General features: G+C 42.6%; 1 protein-coding gene across 1 annotated transcript in view; it reads left to right on the top strand.

Annotated features, from left to right (window-relative positions):
• Nucleotides 1-21,758, top strand: part of LOC126998200 (uncharacterized) — a 70,733-nt gene that overhangs the window by 17,895 nt on the left and 31,080 nt on the right. The gene's annotated exons all lie outside the window — the stretch shown is intronic.

The raw sequence follows: 21,758 nt of genomic DNA on the forward strand, positions 1-21,758 counted from the left end.
AGGAAACTGATTTAGTAAAAGAAGAGATGTGAAGTTTCCAGTTGAGATTTTGATCTAAGGATAGACCGAGGATATTTAGTGTTGTAGGTGACAGCTGAGTGTTATCGAAGAATAGGGGATAGGTGTTTGAAAGATTGTGTCGAGTTGATAGGAGGAGAAATTGAGTTTTTGAGGCATTAAAGGAAACAAGGTTCCTTTTACCCCAATCGGAAATGATAGCAAGGTCTGAGGTTAAACGTTCTGCAGCCTCCAGTCTGGAGTCTTGTAATTCCTGTTGAGAGTGTCCTCTGTTGAAAGAAGTTGAATAATGCAGAGTGAAGTCGTCAGCGTACGAGTGGATAGGACAATTTGTTGTAGAAAGAAGATCATTGATGAATAACAGGAAGAGAGTGGGTGATCGAACAGAGCCCTGTGGAACACCACTGTTGATAGGTTTAGGGGAAGAACAGTGGCCGGAAAGGAAACTGGAAAGAAAGGAGCAGAGAAAAGGATAGAATCCGAAAGAGGGCAGTTTGTTAAGCAAAGAATTGTGCCAGACTCTATCGAAAGCCTTCGATATGTCTAGCGCAACTGAGAAAGTTTCACCGAAACGGCTAAGAGTTAGTTAAGAGAGCAAGAAGATCGCCAGTAGAATGCCCTTTGAGGAACCCATACTGGCGATCAGATAGAAGGTCAGAAGTGGAAAGGTGTTTTCAATCTTCACGTAAAGGATTGATTCAAAAGCTTTAGATAGACAGGAAAGTATAGCTATAGGGGGGTAGTTTGAGGGATTGGAACGGTCACCCTTCTTAGACACAGGCGTACTTCCAGCAGGAAGAGGAAAGGTAGATGTTGACAAGCAGAGGCGAAAGAATTTGACCAGGCAGGGTGTTAGCACAGCGGCATCAGGTCCATAAGCCTTCTGAGAGTTGAGGCCAGAGAGGCCATAGAAAACACCGTTTTTAAGAATCTTAATAACAGGCATAAAGGAGTCAAAGGGGGGATGTGAAGGAGGAATGTGCCCAGAATCGTCCAGAGTTGCTTTTTTACAGAAACTCTGAGAGAAGAGTTCAGCCTTAGAGATAGATGAGACGGTGGTACTGCCGTCAGGATTAAGGAGAGGAGGGAAAAAGGAAGAAGAGAAATTGGAGGAGATATTTTTGACTAGGTGCCAGAAGTCCCGGGAAGAATTAGAAAAAGCAAGGTTTCGGCTTTTGGTGAGTCGAACAACAGATTTCGCACGATTCCAGGCAGAAATATAAAGATCATGGTTAGCAGGAGTGCTAAGGCTCTGGTACCTTTCGTGAGCTGCCTCTCTATCTTTGACAGCACGAGAACAAGCGTGATTAAACCAAGGCTTTTTAGCATGAGGAGTAAAGAAAGTACGTGGAATGTGTGCCTTCATTCCAGAGACAATCACCTCTGTGATGCACTGGGTACACACAGAGGGGTCTCTCTCCTGGAAGCAGTAATCATTCCACGGGAAATCGGAAAAGTACATCTTCAAGTCGTCCCACCGGTGGGTCCAGAGGGTGTACAGGAGCGATAGGACAGGATACAAAAAATAAGGTTGAAATCGGAGGAGCCCAACGGAGAGAACAGTTTGACAGAGTAAGTAGAAGGGTTAGAGGTAAGGAGGAGGTCTAGTATGTTGGGCCTGTTTCCAAGACGGTCGGGAATACGTGTAGGGTGCTGAACCAACTGTTCTAGATCGTTGAGGAGAGCAAAGTTGTAGTCTTGTTCACCAGGCTGGTCAGTGAAAGCGTATGAAAGCCAAAGCTGGTGGCGAATATTGAAATCTTCTAGGATGGAAATTTCAGCGAAGGGAGAGTGGGTCAAGATGTGTTCCACTTTAGAATTCAAGTAGTCAAAGAATGTTACATAGTTAGTAGAGTTATGTGAGAGATAAATAGCACAGATGTATTTAGTAATAGAATGACAAGGAAGTCTTAGCCAGATGGTGGAAAATTCTGAAGAGTGAAGGTCGTGGGAACGAGAGCAAGTGATGTCGTTGCGCACGTAGGCGCAACTTCCAGCTTTGGATTGATATTTAGGATAGAGATAGTAGGAGGGAACAGAGTAGAGATTACTGTCAGTAGCCTCAGAAACCTGAGTTTCGGTGAAGAAGAGAAGGTGAGGCTTAGAGGAGGAGAGATGGTGTTCCACAGAATGAAAATTAGAGCGAAGACCGCGAATGTTGCATAGATTGATAAGAAAGAGGTTCGAGGAAATTATCAAGACAGAAGGGGAGTTTATGCCCCCCCCCCCCTAGGCGGGGACTCCGAGGCATTGCATGTTTCTGCCATATTGAATTTTAAATTTTGGGAAAAGGTGTGTATGTTGTGTGAATGTAGTGTGGTGTGGATAGAGAGAGGATCTATCTTTAGAGAGCATGCTGAGCTACTCTCTGGTGTTGATGAGACAATAGGGAAACGGTTAGTGAGGACACGGGAAGGGTCTTTAGAGGGCCTCAGCACCCTCCTCGCTCCCAATATATATACCTCACTGGGAGTAGTTTTCGCCCGTTTCGGTTTACTGGCTTCAGTGTGGTTGTTGTGGTTTCAAAAGTAATTATTCTTCATTTGTCTTACAGTGTCGTGCCTGAGTCTCTGTTTGCATTGTTTACCTATTAAAGAGTGGACAGCGCTTTTTTCTTTACTCATTTTCCTTGTAGTAGTCTAATTTTGCTGCTTCCAACAATGCCTGTCATTTTTAAAAGGATTACTCTCAGTTATCCAAACCCCATTTGTCTTGCTGAGTCTCTGTTTGTGTGCGTTGCTTACCGAGTCCAGTGTGGATAGCGTGGTTTTATTTATCCATATTCCTTCGGTTTAATTTCGCTTCTTCCGACACTATTTACCATCTTCAAAAGGGTTGCTCTTAATTATTCTAACCCCTAACACGATTTGTCTTGTCTGAGTCTCTGTTTGTTTGAATTGCTTACTCGCGTCAGAGTGGCTGTTTCCCGTGTTTGTCCTTCTCGCTGAGCCGTTCATGCACCCGTGTTTGTCTCCATGCTTGCGTCGCTTTGTGAATCGCTTCTGTTGTCTGTGCATGTGTGGTGTTATTGCTATCGTTGCGCTAAGGCCTTAAGTGGCGACGCGGCGTTGCATAAGATCTCTCAGGGATTATCAGGAGGCCTCGTCTATTAGACAGTGATCCTCCCAATGCCAGTGTGAGGCAGGCACGTGGAAGCGCACAGAGGGACGGAGGCAAGCTGAGAGACAAGCAGGTCGTGAAATGAGGCTTAGACAGACACAGAGTAGTTTAAGCAACGGAGCTGAGGGAGGATGGAGGCAGCCTCGTGGAAACACAGGAAGGAGCAGAGGCGAGCTGGGAAGCGGGTAGTTCGAGGAATGGTGTTTAAATGGACAGAAGGACGGACACAGACGGAAGGAGGAGGCCGCGAGTGGATGGAGGAAGAGATCTTGAGTGGATATCTAGAAGTGGAGGTGTTACGGAAAGGAAAGGCAAGCATGACGACTAAAAGATGGAGCAAACAGATAATAGTAAGACATAGTTAACACACACACACACACACACACACACACACACACACACACACACACACACACACGTATACACGGAAAGGACTCCTCTTGGTCTACAGTGCGCATCACAAACATTTTCCTTTTTTTTTTTTCATTTCATATATCTTTAGCCAGACGTGCGCGTGGCTTAAATCACGACTCAGCGGGTGACGAGGAAACGAAAACAACGACGACTGAGGACCTTGTGCGACCATGTCAATAACGATGAGAATGATGATGATGACTAACAACTTCATGACGACACAGGCAGCGATGAAGACGAAATGTTGTGAAATGAAAAGGATGACGATGAAGACGGGGGGAAAGAAGGAGGCACTAACGTATACCGCATGGCTGGTCCTCAGATGTAATAAAGAAGCCAGGTGTCTGTCTGTTTGCGTCTCCGTAAAAAATGTTCCTCGACTTCCCCAAATTAGTAGTCAACCTTTCGTCTGTCTGTCTGTCACCTCATTGCTGTAGACACTATACTATTCTCCTATTCTCCTACTCTTCCTCTTCCCTTTTTGTTTTCTACTCTGCTTCCTCGTCTTCGTCCTCCGCCTCTTCCTTTTCTTCCTTTTCCCATCATATTTTCTACTCTGCTTCATCCTCATCCTCCTCCTTTTCCTTCTCATCATTCTCCGTCTCCTATTTACCATGATCTTATTAGTCCTCTATCTATTCCTCCTCGATTCTATAATGTTTTCCCTCCTCTTTTTCCTTTTTCTCCTCAATTCTACACTCCTCCTCCTCCTCCTCCTCCTCCTTCTAATTATCCTCCTCCTTCTCCTCTCCCTCCTCCTCCTCCCCCTCCTTTATTCTGCCTGCCTACAAAGAAGCACCAATCAGTTATTGAAGCTGAGGGCTCCATCACGTTTCCTAGCCAGTAAAAGATCTCTCAGATGCATTGCCAGTAAGGAGTGTGGGGAGATATGCGATCATTATTTGGGGATTCCGCCGGATGCTGGCTGGGAGCGTCTCAAATGATGGATGATGGATGACGCTGTTGGTGCTGCTGCTGTTGTTGTTGTTGTTGGGGATGTTTTGGTTGTTTTTAAGTTGTTGCTCCTAGTGGTGATGGTGGTGGCGGTTGTGGTGGTGGGTATAGTTATTAACACGGCTGTGCTTTCTTTTTCTTGGTCTCTTGTACATGGTTTATATGCGATCTTGCTTCTCTAACGGGTTTTGTTCCTCTTTTTTTTGCTTTTCCTCATCTCCCTCTCTCTTGTCCTTCATCACGTTATACTTCTTGATTTCATTCTTTTTGTTCTTCTTATCGTCTTCCTTCCTCTTCTTCATCACGTTCCACTAATAATTCTAATCTCTACTTAATGTTTTTTTTCTTTTACTTCCTCCAAAAATCCGTCAACGTCAGGTAACACAGCATTGTCCAGCCTGTCCCCAAACCACATATGCCTCGGTGCTCGGCAATACAGCAATACACGGGAGACCAGGATGAACTATTTTCCCTCAAACTGTGTATTGTCCATCCCGCAAAAGAAGTAACAATGCCTCGAACCCCGATTTACAACGCCGAGTAGGTCTGGTATGCGACTCAAATAGCGAGAGGGAAGGGAAGAAAGGAGAAATTGCGGGAGAAACAGAGAAAGTCAGGAGAGAAACAGAGGATGATAGAGCAAGAGGGAGGACGGGGAGAGACAAAGAAGGAAAAGAGCAGGAGAGTGGAGGTTACAGAAGGAGCCACAAATAGATTTAGACTTATAGCTGGAGCATCGTTCTAGAGCCGAAGATATGTGGTAAAAAGGAAGAGACACATACATAAAAGAAGACCGATAGGGGAAGACGTCCCATAGGGGAAAAGAATGACAGGCGAAGAAAAGGAAAAAGAAGAGGAAAAGAAAGACGTAGCAAATGAGCAGACAGAGCGTGAAAAATAAAAAATAACAGAGTTCGCAAGGGACAAGAACAAATAAAATATATGCAAGAGATATGAAAAGACAAAACACAATCCATGAAAATAAACACACAAAGAGTGAGCAAGAGATAGGAACAATCACAGAGTAAACGATAGAAACACACACAGACAGACAGACAGCTGGCAACAAAACAGAGCATCATAAGGGAACACAAAAAAACACAAAGGAAGAACAAACAAGAGCAGACCTGCTGGTCCTTACGAGGCTGTTTGTGACAAGCTACACTAACTATCTAATCGAAGGTGGAAGATGAAGGACAGTAAAGGCGAATGCTCCTCACCCCCCCCCCCCCATCCCTCCAGCCAAAGCTGGCAGGAAAGGAAAAAGACCCATGCAGCATGGAAAAACTGCATGGAAATTATGTAGGAAAGAGGAAAGAACTACCATTACTGCTACCACTAACCTTGAGATAAAAACGGACAAGGACACCAGTATTCGAAAGAACTTAACGTTATTACGACAATGAGTAAATTGCTATTTCTTCTTGTTCTATTTGTTCGATCAATTATTAAGTAATCTGCATTAATATCACTGAATCCTTTAAACATTTTAAACACTTATATTAGATCGCCTTGCATTCTTCGTTTTGATAGTCTGAATAAATTTACTTCCTTAAGCCTTTCTTCAGAAGATAAATTTTTCAACCTAGAAATAATTTTTGCCATTCTCCGTTGATCCCGTTCTAACTTTTCTACGTTTTTTCTGCAATAGGGAGACCAAAACTGTACACAGTACTCTAGATGGGGTCATCCAGCGAATTATACAGTTTTAATAGTAATTTTTTTCCGATTTATTATTAAAGACTCGTTCGATGAAGCCAACCAATTTGTTTGCGGTTTTAACTACCTCTGAACAATCCTGAATGGTTTTAAATCACTTGATATAGTGATTCCAAGATCCTTTTCTTTGCTTTTCTTTAAGTTGTTGGCCATTCATTACATACTGAACGCGATTGTTATTGTTTCCGATGTGTAATACTTTACATTTGTCAACGTTAAATTTCATTGGTCATTGATTGGCCCAACGTGCAATTCGATCTAGATTTCATTGTAATGCTTCAGAGGGGAGGAGAGGAGAGGAGAGGAGAGGATAGGAGAGGAGAGGAAAGGAGAGGAGAGGAGAGGAGAGGAGAGGAGAGGAGAGGAGGGGAAAGGAGAGGAGAGGAGAGGAGAGGAGAGAAGGAGAGGAGGGGAAAGGAAAGGAGGAGAGGAAAGGAGAGGAGAGGAGAGAATGTTGGCTGAGGTGCGAGACGGGGATAAGTAGAACAAATAAAGATGCAGATCAAAGTCGCCGCGTGCTTGGAGGTGGGAGAGAGATAGAGACAGAGGGAGAGGAAGAGCGGAGAGGAAGGGAGAAAGAGGGAGAGAGATTCCGTGTGTCTGGGGAGCGTGAGGCGAAAAATAATGCAAGGCAGAGAGCGGAGTAATGGCGACATGTGATGTGGGGAAAGTGAGGCCAAGAGAGGAAAGGGAAAGCTAGGGAAGGGAAGGGAATGGAAGGGAAGGGAAAGCAAGCGAAGGGAAAGGAAGGGAAAGCAAGGGAGGGGAAAGGAATGGAATGGAAGGGAAGGGAAGGGAAGGGAAGGGAAGGGAAGGGAAGGGAAGGGAAGGGTAGGGAAAGGAAGGGAAGGGAAGGGAAGGGAAGGGCCAGGAAGGGAAGGGAAGGGAAGCAATCTTTCTCCTTGTCTCACTTTATCTCTCCCTATTTACCTTTATCTCTCTCTTTTTTTATCTACCTCTGTACGTAGGTTGAGAAATAGTGAGTCGGAGGAGGAAAATATAAAGAGTAGAGCAAAGCGTTTCTAGAATGGGGAGGAAAAGGAGAAGGAGAAGAGAAGGAAGAAGAGGAGGAGGTAGAGGAACGGAAGTAAGCGGAGGAGAGAGAAAGTAACAGCAAGCGGAGGAATGGCGACGTATGATGTGGGGAAAATGAGGCCAAAGGAAGAAAGGGAACGGAAAGGAAGGGAAGGGAAGGGAAGGGAAGAGATGGGAAGGGAAGGGATGGGATGGGATGGGATGGGATGGGATGGGAAGGGAAGAGAAGGGAAGGGAAGGGAAGGGAAAGGAAGGGAAGGGAAGGGATGGGATGGGATGGGATGGGATGGGATGGGAAGGGAAGGAAAGGAAAGGAAAGGAAAGGAAAGGAAAGGAAAGGAGAGGAAAGGAGAGGAAAGGAAAGGAAAGCAAAGGAAAAAAAGGGAAGGGAAGGGAAGGGAAGGGAAGGGAAAGGAAGGGAAGGGAAGGAACGGGAAGGGAAGGGAAGGAAATGGAAGCGATCTCTCTCTCTGTCTATTTTATCTATCTCTATCTATTCAGCTATCTATCTCCTTTGGATGGTCGAAAATGTAGTGAGTGATAGAAGATGAAAAGGGTGCAAGGTAAGGCGTTTTGTAGAATATGAAGAAAAAGGAGGAGAAGAAAATGAAGAGAAGGAGATGGAGATAGAGGAAAAGAACTTAACAAGAGGAGGAATAAAATCTGGTGCTCAATTCATGATATAGCAAGTTTTTCTTATGTTTGTTTGTTTGGTGTCTTTATAACAAAGTCGCCTATATCTCTCGTTCTCTTTCATCTGAGCAGTTTCTTAAAGTTTAAAATCATCGTAATTTTCCGTTTTTTTTTTTTTTTTTTTTTTTGTAGTACCGATGACCTGTTTCAGTACGACTTTATGAAGGAAAAAATAAGAAAATGACCGTAACGTAATTTTTAACACAAAGGACAACAATATAAGCGAAATGAATAATAAAACAGCGCACCACTTTATCAAACAGAAGACGAGAGGAATATAGTGTAATTTAATGTAAGGTAATGTTAAGGCAAAATACAGCAGGGTTGGGGTGAAGTCAACAAAATTACCTTCATCCTTATGAGACTATATATGTATACTGTTATATGTATGTGTATATCTCAATAAATGTATGAAATCAAATCAAATCCAAAAAAAAATACAGCTTTCAGGAATTCCCGATGCAGCTATTTTAGGTAGATTGAAGAAATGTATAAAATAGTATTACTTTCTCTTGGAGGCGACCAAGTCATAAGCTTATATAACGTAAACAGCGAGTAGGATGGAGAGTATCTAGTGACGCACTCTCCCTCCTTATGAAAGCCTCCACGTCCTATTACCTAAAGCTCCTATTCACAAAAGAAGAGGTTATTTTTCTAAATGTACGTTGGGTACGAGTCCAACCGGCCCGTGAATGTGGGCGTTTATATTAGAATTAGTTTAGCTTTCCTCTAATTATATTCGAAGCGTGTGCGATGTAGGCAGATCACAGGTAAGCTGTTTTTTTTGTATCCTATTACGTCCACCCTTGAAGTTCCCATTGTTGGTGGTGTTGGTGGTATTGTTGAAAGGTAAAGTTTTTGGATCAGTAATGACGACAAATGAAAACCAGCTTGTTAGGATTCAAGCCATAAACTAAAAACAAGGTGTCGCAAAAACAGACACATATACACAAAAACAGATTAAAAAGGAGGAACAAAATTGCTTATTCACTCACATCAAAGAACTAAAGAGGATTTGTAGTTGTTTTGGACGCGAGTTTTATGCTATCTGCAACCTCATCTTTTTCTTAACACAAATATTCACACATACCTACACACTTACACCCACACACACACACACACACACACACACACACACACACACACATACAGACATATAAACATACATATATACACACACAGATACATCCATTCTACTAAATACAAATCTTTCCTCCTGCTCACATTCCCTTTCATACATCAATCACCTCTCCCCACCTTCGTCCTCTTCCTAACACCTCGTATCAATATTTTCTTTCCCGTTTATTGCATCTACAACGAATTCCTGGTTTTCTGTGCATATTGCGTATGTCAATCATGTCTTCCACCGTCATCCTTTGTCTGGCAATTCCTGATCAATATTTTTCTATTCTACTACCAACGGCGTCTTCCTGGTTCTCGGTATCAATAATTTCCTCTGTTCAGTATTTTCCATAACAACCCCCCTTGGTGTCTTCCGGATTATCTGTATTTATCCTTTTCTCTTCCTCAGTATTTCTTTTAATTCTACCGCCTTACTGCGTCTTCCTGGTTCTCTGTATCAATAATTTCCTCTGTTCAGTATTTTCCATAACAACCCCCCTTGGCGTCTTCCGGATTATCTGTATTTATCCTTTTCTCTTCCTCAGTATTTCTTTTAATTCTACCGCCTTACTGCATCTTCCTGGTTCTCTCTATTCATTTTTTCCTCTTCACTTTCTGCTCCTACGGCGTCTTATTGGTTTTCTGAGTTCACTTTTTCCTCTTTATCAACGTTTTCACTTTCTGCTCCTACGGCGTCTTCCTAGTTCTCTGTATTCATCCTTCTTCTCTTCCCTCTCGTATATATTCCATTACACGTGACGGACATCTCCTCCCTCCTCTTTACAACACTTTGCAATCCTGTTATCCAGCATCCTCTTGTCTCCCGCACACCTACGCACCTGCCCTTGTCTATAGCGGTGCTCAGCCTCTTGTTTTCTCAGGTATGAATGAGTGTCGAGGGACGTAGGCTGGTGTTTGTGTTGGAAAGGCTATTCTTGTTTTATTTTTAGTTTTCATCGTTGTTTTCCTTTTTCTGTCGCATTTTTCTTTGTTTTTTCCCGTTCGCGTGTTATTTGTCTTTTTTTCATTATCCTCTGTTCTATTTTTTTTGTATCATTACTACTCCTTAATCATCATCACAAATTCACCATCATTAACAACACTGTCCTCTACTGCTCCATTTATCTACTCACATAATCCACTTTGTACTATCATCTAACCTATTATCCTCTCTCACACACACACACACACACACACACACACACACACACACACACACACACACACACGCTATTTTTTTTAACTTTTCTGTCTTTCTTTGTTCTTTTAATTCTTTTTGCTTTTCTTATCTCCCTTGTCTTTGAAACTCTACGGAAATGTCAGTCCATATTTAACTAACATTGCGCCCCTCACCTCCCCCCTTCACACTTAAATTCACCACATTTAATATTTCTGCCATGTAAGGTATTTGTGACGACCAACACGGAAATTATATAACAGCAACATCCGTTTAACGACATTGGCCTCTTCACCCGGCGCCGTAAAAATCACACATTAATAAAAAAAAAAGCAAAATTAATCACACAGACTCTCATCTTTAAAAGAAACCTCTAACATTTTTCCATCATTCTAAATCGCGCAGAACGAAAGAAAAAAAACTACTTACGAAAAATGTATAAATGATTATTGGTCAAAATTAATAACTCAAATTCATGTACGTAGCCAAAAACAAGAACCATTTTATCTTCAGTTTTTTTTATTCAACGCAACAACAAGGAAAAAAAGGCCAACTTTACGATAAAACACAACAGCAATGAGCCGGCGCACTCTCGAACGTGACGCAGGTGGCCCGCCGGAGCTGGCAACACCGAGGGGATTTGGACGATGGCGGGGATCACGAGGATTAGGGAGCCGGGCAGCCAGTCAATCAGTCCATCACTCAGTCAGTCAGTCTAGAATTGAGTCAGTCAGGGAGTCAGTCGGTCGGTCAGTCATGCAGTCATTCAGGAGTAAGTCAGTAAGGTGGTCAGTAGGTCATTTAGTCAAGGGATTAGTCGGGATGTCAGTCAGTTAGGTGGTAGCCAGTCAGTAAGTCTGGGAGTCAGTCAGTCAGTTAGTTAGGGAATCAGTCATTCAGCCAGTTCGTCAAGCAGCGAGGCATTCAGTCAATTACCCAAAACGTTAGTCAGTCAAGTGATCAATCAGGAGTTCAATCAATCAGTCAGTTAGTCAAATGAGCAGACAGACAGTAGATAAATCAGTATGCAGGTCGGTCAGTCTGCCAGTCATTCAGTCAGTGGGTGAGTCAGTGGGGTGGTCAGCTGGGCAGTCAACAAACAGTCAAGCCCTCCAGCACCGCCTGAATGCCGTCACGCTCGCTCGCTGCACAAATATATACACTCGCTTCTTGCCCCCCGCCCCGCTGTTTGTTATGGAAGCCTCTTGTCCTCCTCCTCATCTGCTTTCAGCTTCTCGATCCTCTCCTACTTCTTCTCTTGGTATTCCTTCTCCTTTCGTTCCCCGCCTCTTCTCCTCCTTTCTCTTTTCATCTCCTCCTCCTTTGATTACTTATTCGCTCTCTGCTCTTCTTCTTAACCTTCCAATCATCTGCTTTCTCCTTCTCGATCCCCTCCAACTATTTTTCCTCCTCTTCTTTTCCTACTCCTTTTCCCTTTCTCCTCCTCTCCCTTTTCTCTTTCTCTTCCTCCTCCTTCTCCCTTTTCTCTTTTTCGCCTTCTTTCTCCTCCTTTTCCTCCTCCTAATATTGGCGTCGTTCTCTCCCTCCAGGCAAAATTAATTTCGCTTGAGGAAAATAACAAAAGAAAAACGGAATCGCAGAACTAATCCGCAGTCTGCCTTTAGGGACATTTAGAAACAAAGCAAAGACCATATAGATAAAACCGTTTGTAATGCTGCTATATATTATAACTCAAGACATCAAAGAGTTGTAAGTAATATAACATTCTCGATTTATTTCGCACTCCTGCCGTCTGCCTACGACTTGAACTCCTTAAAGAGGAGAGAATCAAGACACCGCTCTACCCAAAATTGATCTGCTTTTGTTCAGAGCATCATGTAGCGGGCTGTATTTTGTTGTTGAAATATTTGTTTCTGCCCTTGAGCTTCTTCCTTTACTGTAAAAAAAAAACTCCATCTTATAAATTTAATTAAATCAGTACGCAGAAACGCAGAAAGAAACATATTCCTCATTATTATAAAAACTTTCCCTGTTGAAACACCCTAATGAAAATTTTCTTCAGCTGGTTGGAAAATTGCTTAGGGCGGTGTGACAAGCCCTTCCTTCCTGGGCTCCCTTGAAGTCATTTCGAGCAATATCAGCGCCCCGGACCCCGTTCGTTCCCTAAAAGCAGTCCATGAACAACTTGTAAGGGTTAATAACTATATCCAAGGTGTTATCTATTTCCGTGTGGCAGGAAAAAAAGTGATTGGAAGTAAGTACGTAAGGAAGAACTTGAAATACGGCCGTGTGTTAGTGGGTTACAAACTTGCTAGAGTCTGTTCACCAATCAGGAATACTATAAATAAAACTACGCAAGGGAATGAGGAATCAAATAATGGTGCTTCTCTGTGGGAGGCGGGACTATCAAGAGAAGCCTATTATTGCCCTCTACACATTTATTGATGAAGCTTTGTTTTGATCTCCCCTTAAGCCCGAGAAATAAAAGTGAGCTTCGTCAAAGTAAATAACGCTTTTCAATCTTTGTTTTGAGAATAAATATTTTTTATACGTCGTCGCAATTTTTCAGAACACTTTTATTCCAACGAAGAGTAATTTTTCGACGGTTGGTGAGCTAACTGGCGAACTGGTGGAGAAAGAATGAGCAAAGTGAATCACTCAGCAGGAAAACAATGGACGGATTGACTAACTGGCCGCCTCTCACTAGGGAACACTAAAAGAATCCAACCCCCTAACACACTACGTGTTTTCTCGAATATATCAATGCCGGAGATTGGACCAGAATTAATCGAGGCGCGACGCTGAATGTGAAATAAAAGAACAGCCTTAGAGTCTTCATTCTTCACGAGGGATCAGTACCAAAGACTAGGACGTGGATAGGATCGTAAAGTAGGTCAAAGAGTTGTTGCCATGCATATGTCAGGACGAGTATACACAGATGTACTTTGGAATTGAAAGATTTGATTCACTGTTAGTTAACGTGGCTTGTAGTCATTAATAGTCAGCAGCGTCAAGGGTTTCAAACACTCAAAGGTGTCCACATCAATGCGTTTTAAATAAATAGATGAGTAAAAGAATAAGGAATGATGGAATAAAAGGAAGAAAGACAGAAAGAAAGAATTGTTAACAGCTTGCTTCTATTTACTGCAAGATAGTGAATTAGAAGGTAAAAATGAAAAGGAAGCAGCAGATAATAGAGGAGTAGAAAAAGAAGAAAAGAAGAAAAAGAAGTATATGTAGATAAAAAAACGAACAAAAACAAAAGGAGGAAGAGAGGAATAGGGACAAGTAAATAGTGTTGCTCGGGACACCGCCTCCACAACGAGCAACACTTTCCCAGCGTGAACAAAATATAATTTTCCTCACCACTCGTTCAAAACTGAGGAAATGAGTGACTGGCTCTCGCAGCAGAAATGATTTACCTGAGCAAGTGGAACTCAGATGAGGCGAAAACAGGTCAAGGTTATTAATGAAGCACACACACACACACACACACACACACACACACACACACACACACACACACACACACACACACACACACATTATACCATGACAATACAAACGAGACACAGTGACGCTATATGAACACAACACTAAAAATTAATAAAAACAAACATAAAAATGAAAAAACTAAATGACACGGGGAATGAGTTAATGCAATAATACGGTCATTCCACAAACGTAAACACACACTCGACCTCGAAATGAGACAAATTAAAACACTGTATCCTAAGTAGCAATTTCCGAGACCCTAACCTTCTGGAAACTGAAAGCTGATCAACGCATAATGGATACGGATTAACCCACCTGTGAATTTACCTTGAAGCACTGGGCAATCACTAAATATACCAACATGAACTCTACCTATACTATGACAGCCGTGGCTTAGATGGCTTTGATTTCTGCAGGTCAATTTTCATCATGGACCTGACAATTTACCTTAAAGTACCGGACAATTAGCAAATGTACCTACATGAACTCCTCCCTGACAGTGTTACAGTCGTGGTTTTGATGACTTTGGTTTCTGCCAGTCACTCTTCATCATGAAGTTTGCGCTTATAACGATTGATCTACCTGTAAATGTACCTTGAACCACCGGACAATAGCAAATATGCATTCATGAACTCTACTTATTTTGTGACAGTCGTGGTTTTGAGGGGTCTGTTTTCTGCCGTTCACTCTTCATCATGGCCTTTGCTCTTCTATCGAGTCTCTAACTCTCTTACTTTATCCTGATTCGTAACAGATCCTTGCCTAATGGAGCTCTGGGCTTGCACTTGACTTGGCTCGGATTTGTTTCTAGCTCAGCCAGATTTAGCAGCACCAAGCGTAGTTCTGCTTTGCCTGATTCCCCAAGCTCAGGTATTATTCGCGGCTCTCCCTGTGATAACGAACTGCAGGCGTCGGATCGAGGTCAGGTGAGGTAAGGCGTAAGTGCAATCGCTATTCCCATTTGGTCTTCGTGTGTGTGTGTTTGTGTGATATTCTGTGTTTGTGTTTGTGTGGTATTCTGTGTTTGTGTTTGTGTGGTATTCTGTGTGTGTTTGTGTGGTATTAATTGTTTGTGTTTGTGTGGTATTCTGTGCGTGTTTGTGTGGTATTCTGTGTGTGTTTGTGTGGTATTCTGTGTTTGTGTTTGTGTGGTATTCTGTGTTTGTGTTTGTGTGGTATTATGTGTTTGTGTTTGTGTGGCATTCTGTTAGGGTTGCTGATTTTTTTCTAAATAAGAAAATAGTTTTATGTTAATCAGGTTTTCATATTTAAATCTATTTTTTATTAATGATAATAATTAAATGAATGTAAACTTTTTTTATATTCTCTACATTAGTTTAAAACACATGTTGGAGTATTCCTGTATCATATATCATCAACATAATTAACATGGTTGGCTGTTTGAGCAAGTCCTACGACTGACCAGCCGCAGCATTTCAGCCACTGGCCAGCACCACACCACAACTCTGTCCAGTCTCTCAACAGTCTAACAGTTTCTCAGTGACTAACTTTTTCTCTAATGTATATATAGACCGTAGTTGCCATAAGGGGTTGATTAAAAGCGTTTCCGACAGTCACGAGTGTGTGTGTGTATGTGTGTGTGTGTGTGGGGGGGGGGGGGGGTCACTTTCACACTTCCACAGTGCGGGGCTGGGGCGTCAGTTATTGGCCGCAGAAGTGGCTTCTGGCGTGGTGACCTTTTAGCTCATCGGTGGCGTAGTTGGATTGCTGCCCTTACTTCTACTCAGGAGGCCCGGGTTCGATTCCCGGCATTCAGTGGTGTTCATTATGGGATATTTTCACTGTGTTAATACAGTTTCTCTAAAGTCTATAACAAGATCATATCATGTTTTGGACAGGTCCTGACTGAAACTGAATAAAGAAAAAATGACAGCAGCTTCAAATGAAAGTATCAGAAAAGATTGTGGATGACCCATATATGTATATGAAGTGATTCTTTGAAAAATAAGGGTATATATTTCAATTATTTCATTTACAGGCACTCCATATATTTAGTGTCTTTGACCCTTTCAATAGCTTTTCTTTAGTTCAATTCAATGTTTGGAGGAGCCCAAGGCTACCCACATGTTGTCCTGATGACTGCCTATCAACCCGGACTCCAGAAAACTCTATAAAGAGGATCAAATGAAGCTCGGGGGGGGAGGGGGGGGGGAGATTTTGCAAGCAAGATGGCGGCACTATAAAAGTTGCCTGCGCCACCAATTGGCTGGGATCAACCAAAATAGTAAAGATGGGGGCATACGCTATTGCTGAGCGTGGCCGCAGTGCTCATCTCAGTAGCATGGTCCCTTGAGCCTGTGGTGGGAAGAACCCATCACCCTGGGCCACAGGGTCAGCGTGACATCCGGGTTACTACAGTTTACCTTCCCCAGGCTTCCCCAGGTACCCATTAATCGATCAACTCGAAAGGGAAGATGAACAGCTGAGTGAGCGGCACGCTGACTGCCAGGACGGGTTGAGAATCCGGTGCCGCGGATTCGTATTAGGAACGCTAACCACTAGACTAAGGAGGCATAAAAAAAGATCAGGCGTGAGAAATTTGCTATATGAGGACAGACTTAAGCATCAAATGTCAACAAGATGAGAAAACAATTACAACAAGCTAATGAACTAAAGTTGCAAAGCCATGGTTGCACTGTACACATTCTAAATGTAACGGCAGATGATTTGGAAATTGGTAACATAAAAGAACACGAGGTTCGTGTTGTGAAATACTTTTTAAACCATCACTCTGCCTCAGCAAGATACCCTCAGAGAGGCGGTCAACGTCTTGTTCTGCTCCAGGACACTAGATGGACCATGTGTAGCTGATTGAAGATAATTATAATGAACTAGCTAGCTCAGAAAAGTTTGTGAAGTTGACAGGGAAAATATTGATATCGAAGTTAGAGTGTTTTCTCTTTATTTTTCCATTGTATTTTGTTGTCATGCAATAAGATCAAGATTTAAGTCAATGACATCTAAAAAAATCAAATAATAAAAATTTTGATTTAAATCAATGATATTTAAGAAAAAAATATTTGATTTAAATCTTTATTTAAATTAGTGATTTAAAACACTTCATTTAAATCAAACAACCCTACGTTTAGTTATCTATTAATTCATTAATTCTTCTATCTTTATGTCTATATATGTTGACCAATCACAAACATTCTCTCTCTCTCTCTCTCTCTCTCTCTCTCTCTATCTATCTATATATATATTATATATATATATCTCTATATATATATATATCTATATCTATCTATCTATCTATATATATATATATATATATATATATATATATATATATATATTCATATAACTATCTAAATTTGTCTATCTATCTATCTCTCTGTATATCTATCTATCAATCTGAATCTATTTCTGTGCCTGATTTCTTTCCTTCTACACATGTCTATCACTCTAGCTCTTTCTCTCTGCCTTTCTGTCAGTCTGTTATTCTTTCCCAGCGTCCTCTTAATTCCTCGCCTTTCCACGGACTAGTCACTGCAGAGGCTTCCAATGCGCTATCTCTCTCTCTCTCTCTCTCTCTCTCTCTCTCTCTCTCTCTCTCTCTCTCTCTCTCTCTCTCTCTCTCTCTCTCTCTCTATCTATTGATGTCTCTATCTATCTATATCACATACAAACACTCCCACTGATTCACTCCCTCCTACCAAAGCCCAAACGACTAACTTGATGGATAAGTTTATATACACCATCACTACCGCACCCCCACCACCACCACCACCACCACCATCGCCATCACCATCATTTCACTGCTTGATGGATGAGCCCTAAAACCCAACCCTCAGCGTCATGTCTATATCGCTGCTTTCCTTCCTCCATTTCTCATTCCATCGCGAGGCACGTGATTGGAGACCGTTTGAAAGGTAAGTGCCTCTAATTAATGGATTGCTTACTGAAGGGGGGTGAGAGAGGGGCTAGACGAAGATGGGTTGGGACTGCTGGTATGCGCTGAAGCTGAAGAAAAGATGGGAGGTATTGGTGAAGGGGTGCAGGGAAGGGTAAGAGGTGAGAGAAACGGAAGGAAAGGATGTACCTGGTAGGAAGATAATGATTGGAGTAAAGAGGAAAGTTGGAAGGGGGTGCAAAGGAGGGAGAGTGAAGGGTAAGGAAGGAAGGGAATGGGCGGAGAGAGACAAAGGGATGGGCTTGGAAGGGAGAAAGAAGGGATCCAGAAGTGATATATTTATTTGGAAAAGAGAGAGTGGAGAGGAAGAAAAATGAGAGGATGCGTGAAAAATGACTGGAAGAGTAGGACAATTAAGGGAAAAAGAAGAAAAGGTTGGGGGAGGCTAGATATCGTAGGAAGATTGTGAAAGGAGTAAAGGGAGGGACTGCGAGGGGTGAGGGGAAGGAAAAAAGTGGAGGGAAAGAAAGGGAGTGAATGGATGGCTAGGATTTGAAAGGAGGGACATGGAAGTAGAGAAGAAGGGAATGGAGAAGGGATTTTTTTGGTAGGAAATTATGAAAGAAATAGAGAGGGACTGCGAGGGGTGAGGGAAAGGAAAAAAGAGTAGAGCGAAAGAAGGGGAGTGAGTAGGTAGCGAGGAACTGGAAGGGAAGAAGATGAGATATAGAAGTGTTGTATTTAGTTGGAAGAGAGTGGAAAGGAGGAAAAGGAAGGGAATAGGTGGGGAGTAGCTGAAGGGGAAAGAACATGAAAGAGAAAAGAAGAGGCAGAGAAAGGATTTATTTTGTAGCGAGGTTATGAAGGAAGAAAAGATAAGCTGCTGCTGGTGTGACTATCGGCCTCTAATGCAAGATCTCCTTTACTAAGAGATCTGAATTATTTACAACCCAAAATATAATGGCAACCTCCAATTCCTCTAGGGAGGACTCCCCTTTTGGCTGCCGACTTGAGAGGTGACTTGATAACACCTCAGACCTCTTTCTAATCAATTTCTGCAATATTCGTGGTCTTCGTTCCAGTTTCCATTCTGTAGAAAACCATCTCTCTTCCTCTAAGCCTCACCTTCTCTTCCTCACCGAAACACAGGTCTCGGCAGCTACTGACAGCAATCTATAGTCTGTTCCCTCCTACTATTTCTGTCCTAAATTTCAGTCCAAAGATGGATGCTGCGCTTACGTGCACAACGACATCACTTGCTCTCGTTCCCACGACTTTGACTCATCTGAATTTTCCACCATCAGGCTAAAATTTCATTGTCATTCTATTACTAAATACATCTGTGCTGTTTATCTCTCACCTAATTCTACTAACTATGTAAATTTTTTTGACTACTTGAACTCTAAAGTGGAGCACATCTTGACCCACTCTCCATTCGCTGAAATCTCCATCCTAGGAGATTTCAATGTTCACCACCAGCTTTGGCTTTCATCCACTTTCACTGACCAGCCTGGTAAGCAAGCCTACAACTTTGCTATCCTCAATGATCTAGAGCAGTTGGTTCAGCACTCTACACGTATTGGCGACCGTCTTGCAGACAGGCCCAACATACTAAACCTCTTCCTTACCTTTAACCCTTCTACTTCCTAAGTCAAACTATTCTCTCCATTGGGCTCCTCCGATCACAATCTTATTTTTGTATTCTGTACTATCGCTCATGTACACCTTCTGGACCCACCGAAGAGGCGATGCTACTGGCATTTTGCTTCAGCTCGGTGGGACGACCTGAGGATGTACTTTTCCAATTTCCCGTGGAACGATTACTGCTTCCAGGAGAGAGACCCCCTCTGTGTGTGCCCAGCGCATCACAGAAGTGATTGTCTCTGGAATGGAGGCATACATTCCACGTACTTTATCTACTCCTCATGCTAAAAACCCTTAGTTTAATCACGCTTGTTCTCGTGCTATCAAAGGCAGAAAGGCAGCTCACAAAAGGTACTAGAACATTTGCACTTTTGCTAACCATGCATGATCTTTACATTTCATGCTCGAAATCGTGCCAAATCTATTGTTCAACTTACCAAAAGCTCTTTCATCCATAGGAAATGTCAAAACCTTGCTTTTTTTCTAATTCTTCCAGAGACTTCTGGCACCTAGCCAAAATATCTCCTCGTATTTCACTTATTTATCTTTCCCTCCCTGACGGCAGCACCGCCGTCTCATTTATCTCTAAGGCTGAACTCTTCTCTCAAACTTTCTGTAAAAACGCCACTCTGAACAATTCTGGGCATATTCCTCTTACTCATCCCCCCTCTGACTCCTTTATGCCTGTTATTAAGATTCTTAAGAATGATGTTTTCTATGCCCTCTTTGGCCTCAGCTCTCAAAAGGCTTATGGACCTGATGGAGTGCCTTCTATTGTCCTTAAAATCTGTGCTTCCTTGATGACACCATGCCTAGTCAAACTCTTTCGTCTCTGCCTATCAACATCTACCTTTCCTTCCTGCTGCAAGTACGCTTCCATACAGCCTGTGCCTAAGAAGGGTGACCGTTCCAATCCCTCAAACTACCGCCCTATAGCTATACTTTCCTGGCTAAGGCTTTTAAATCAATCCTTCACCGGAAGATTCAAAAACATATTTCCACTTCTGACCTTTTATCTGATGGCCAGTATGGGTTCCGCAAGGGGCGTTCTACTGGAGATCATCTTACTCTCTTAACTGACTCCTGGTCATCCTCTCTTAACCGTTTCGGTGAAACTTTCTCAGTTGCACTAGATATATCGAAAGCTTTCGATAGAGTCTGGCACAACTCTTTGCTTTCTAAATTGCCCTCTTACGGTTTCTATCCTTCTCTCTGTTCGTTAATCTCCAGTTTCATTTCCAGCCGTTCTATCTCTGCTGTGGTAGACGGTCACTCTTCTTCCCCTAAACTTATCAACAGTGGTGTTCCACAGGGCTCTGTCCTATCACCCACTCTCTTCCTGTTACTTATCATTGATCTTTTTTCCATAACAAACTGTCCTGTCCACTCATACGCTGATGACTCCTCTCTGCATTATTCAACTTCTTTCAACAGAAGACCCTCTCAACAGGAATCACATGACTCCAGACTGAAGGCTGCAGAACGCTTAACCTCGGACCATGCTATCATTTCCGATTAGGGTAAAAGGAACCTTTTGTTCTGCAATGCATCAAACACCCAATATCTCCACCTATCAACTCGACACAATCTTCCAAACACTTTTACATGTATCTCCTATTCTTCAACAACACTCAGCTGTCACCTTCTTCAACACTAAACATCCTTGGCCTATCCTTAATTCAAAATCTTAACTGGAAACTTCACATCTCTTCACTCACTAAATCAGCTTCCTCGAGGGTGGGCGTTCTGTATCGCCTCCGCCAGTTCTTCTTCCCGCACAGTTGCTATCCTTATACAGGGGCCTTGTCCACCCTCGTATGGAGTATGAATCTCACGTGTGTGTGTGTGTGGGGGGGGGGGGTGCTCCACTCACACAGCTCTCTTGGACAGAGTGGAGTCTAAGACTCATCGTCTCATCAGCTCTCCTCCTCTTACTGATAGTCTTCTACCTATTAAATTCCGCCGCAATGTTGCCTCTCTTTCTATCTTCTATCGATATTTTCACGCTGACTGCTCTTCTGAACTTCCTAATTGCATGCCTCCCCATCTCCCGCGGCCTCGCAGCACGCAACTTCTACTCAAGCTCATCCCTTTACTGTCCAAATCCCTTACGCCCGAGTTAACCAGCATCTTTACTCTTTCATGCATCACGCAGGTAAACTTTGGAACAATCTTCCTTCTTCTGTATTTACTCCTGCCTACGACTTGAACTCTTTCAAGAGAAGGGTACCAGGACACCTCTCCTTTCGAAGTTGACCTCTCTTTTGGCGACTCCTCTGAACGCTTTTTGTTGGGGCAGCGAATAGCGGGCTTTTTTTTTCGTTGTTGTTTCCTTTTCTTTTGCCCGTGAGCTGTTTCCTCTGGTGTAAAAAAAAAAAAAATCTGTGAAAGTGGTTTATGAAAAGCTCATAGAGGTCGATGTGTCTGATTGATATAGCTGGAAGTGATCTAAAGGAAATGACCAAAATTGTGGTAGCTTGCAATACAGTCAGAGAGACAGACACACGGACACACACACACACACACACACAC

The sequence above is a fragment of the Eriocheir sinensis genome, chromosome 2 (genome assembly GCF_024679095.1).
Source record: "Eriocheir sinensis breed Jianghai 21 chromosome 2, ASM2467909v1, whole genome shotgun sequence".
Taxonomy (NCBI): Eukaryota; Metazoa; Arthropoda; class Malacostraca; order Decapoda; family Varunidae; genus Eriocheir; species Eriocheir sinensis.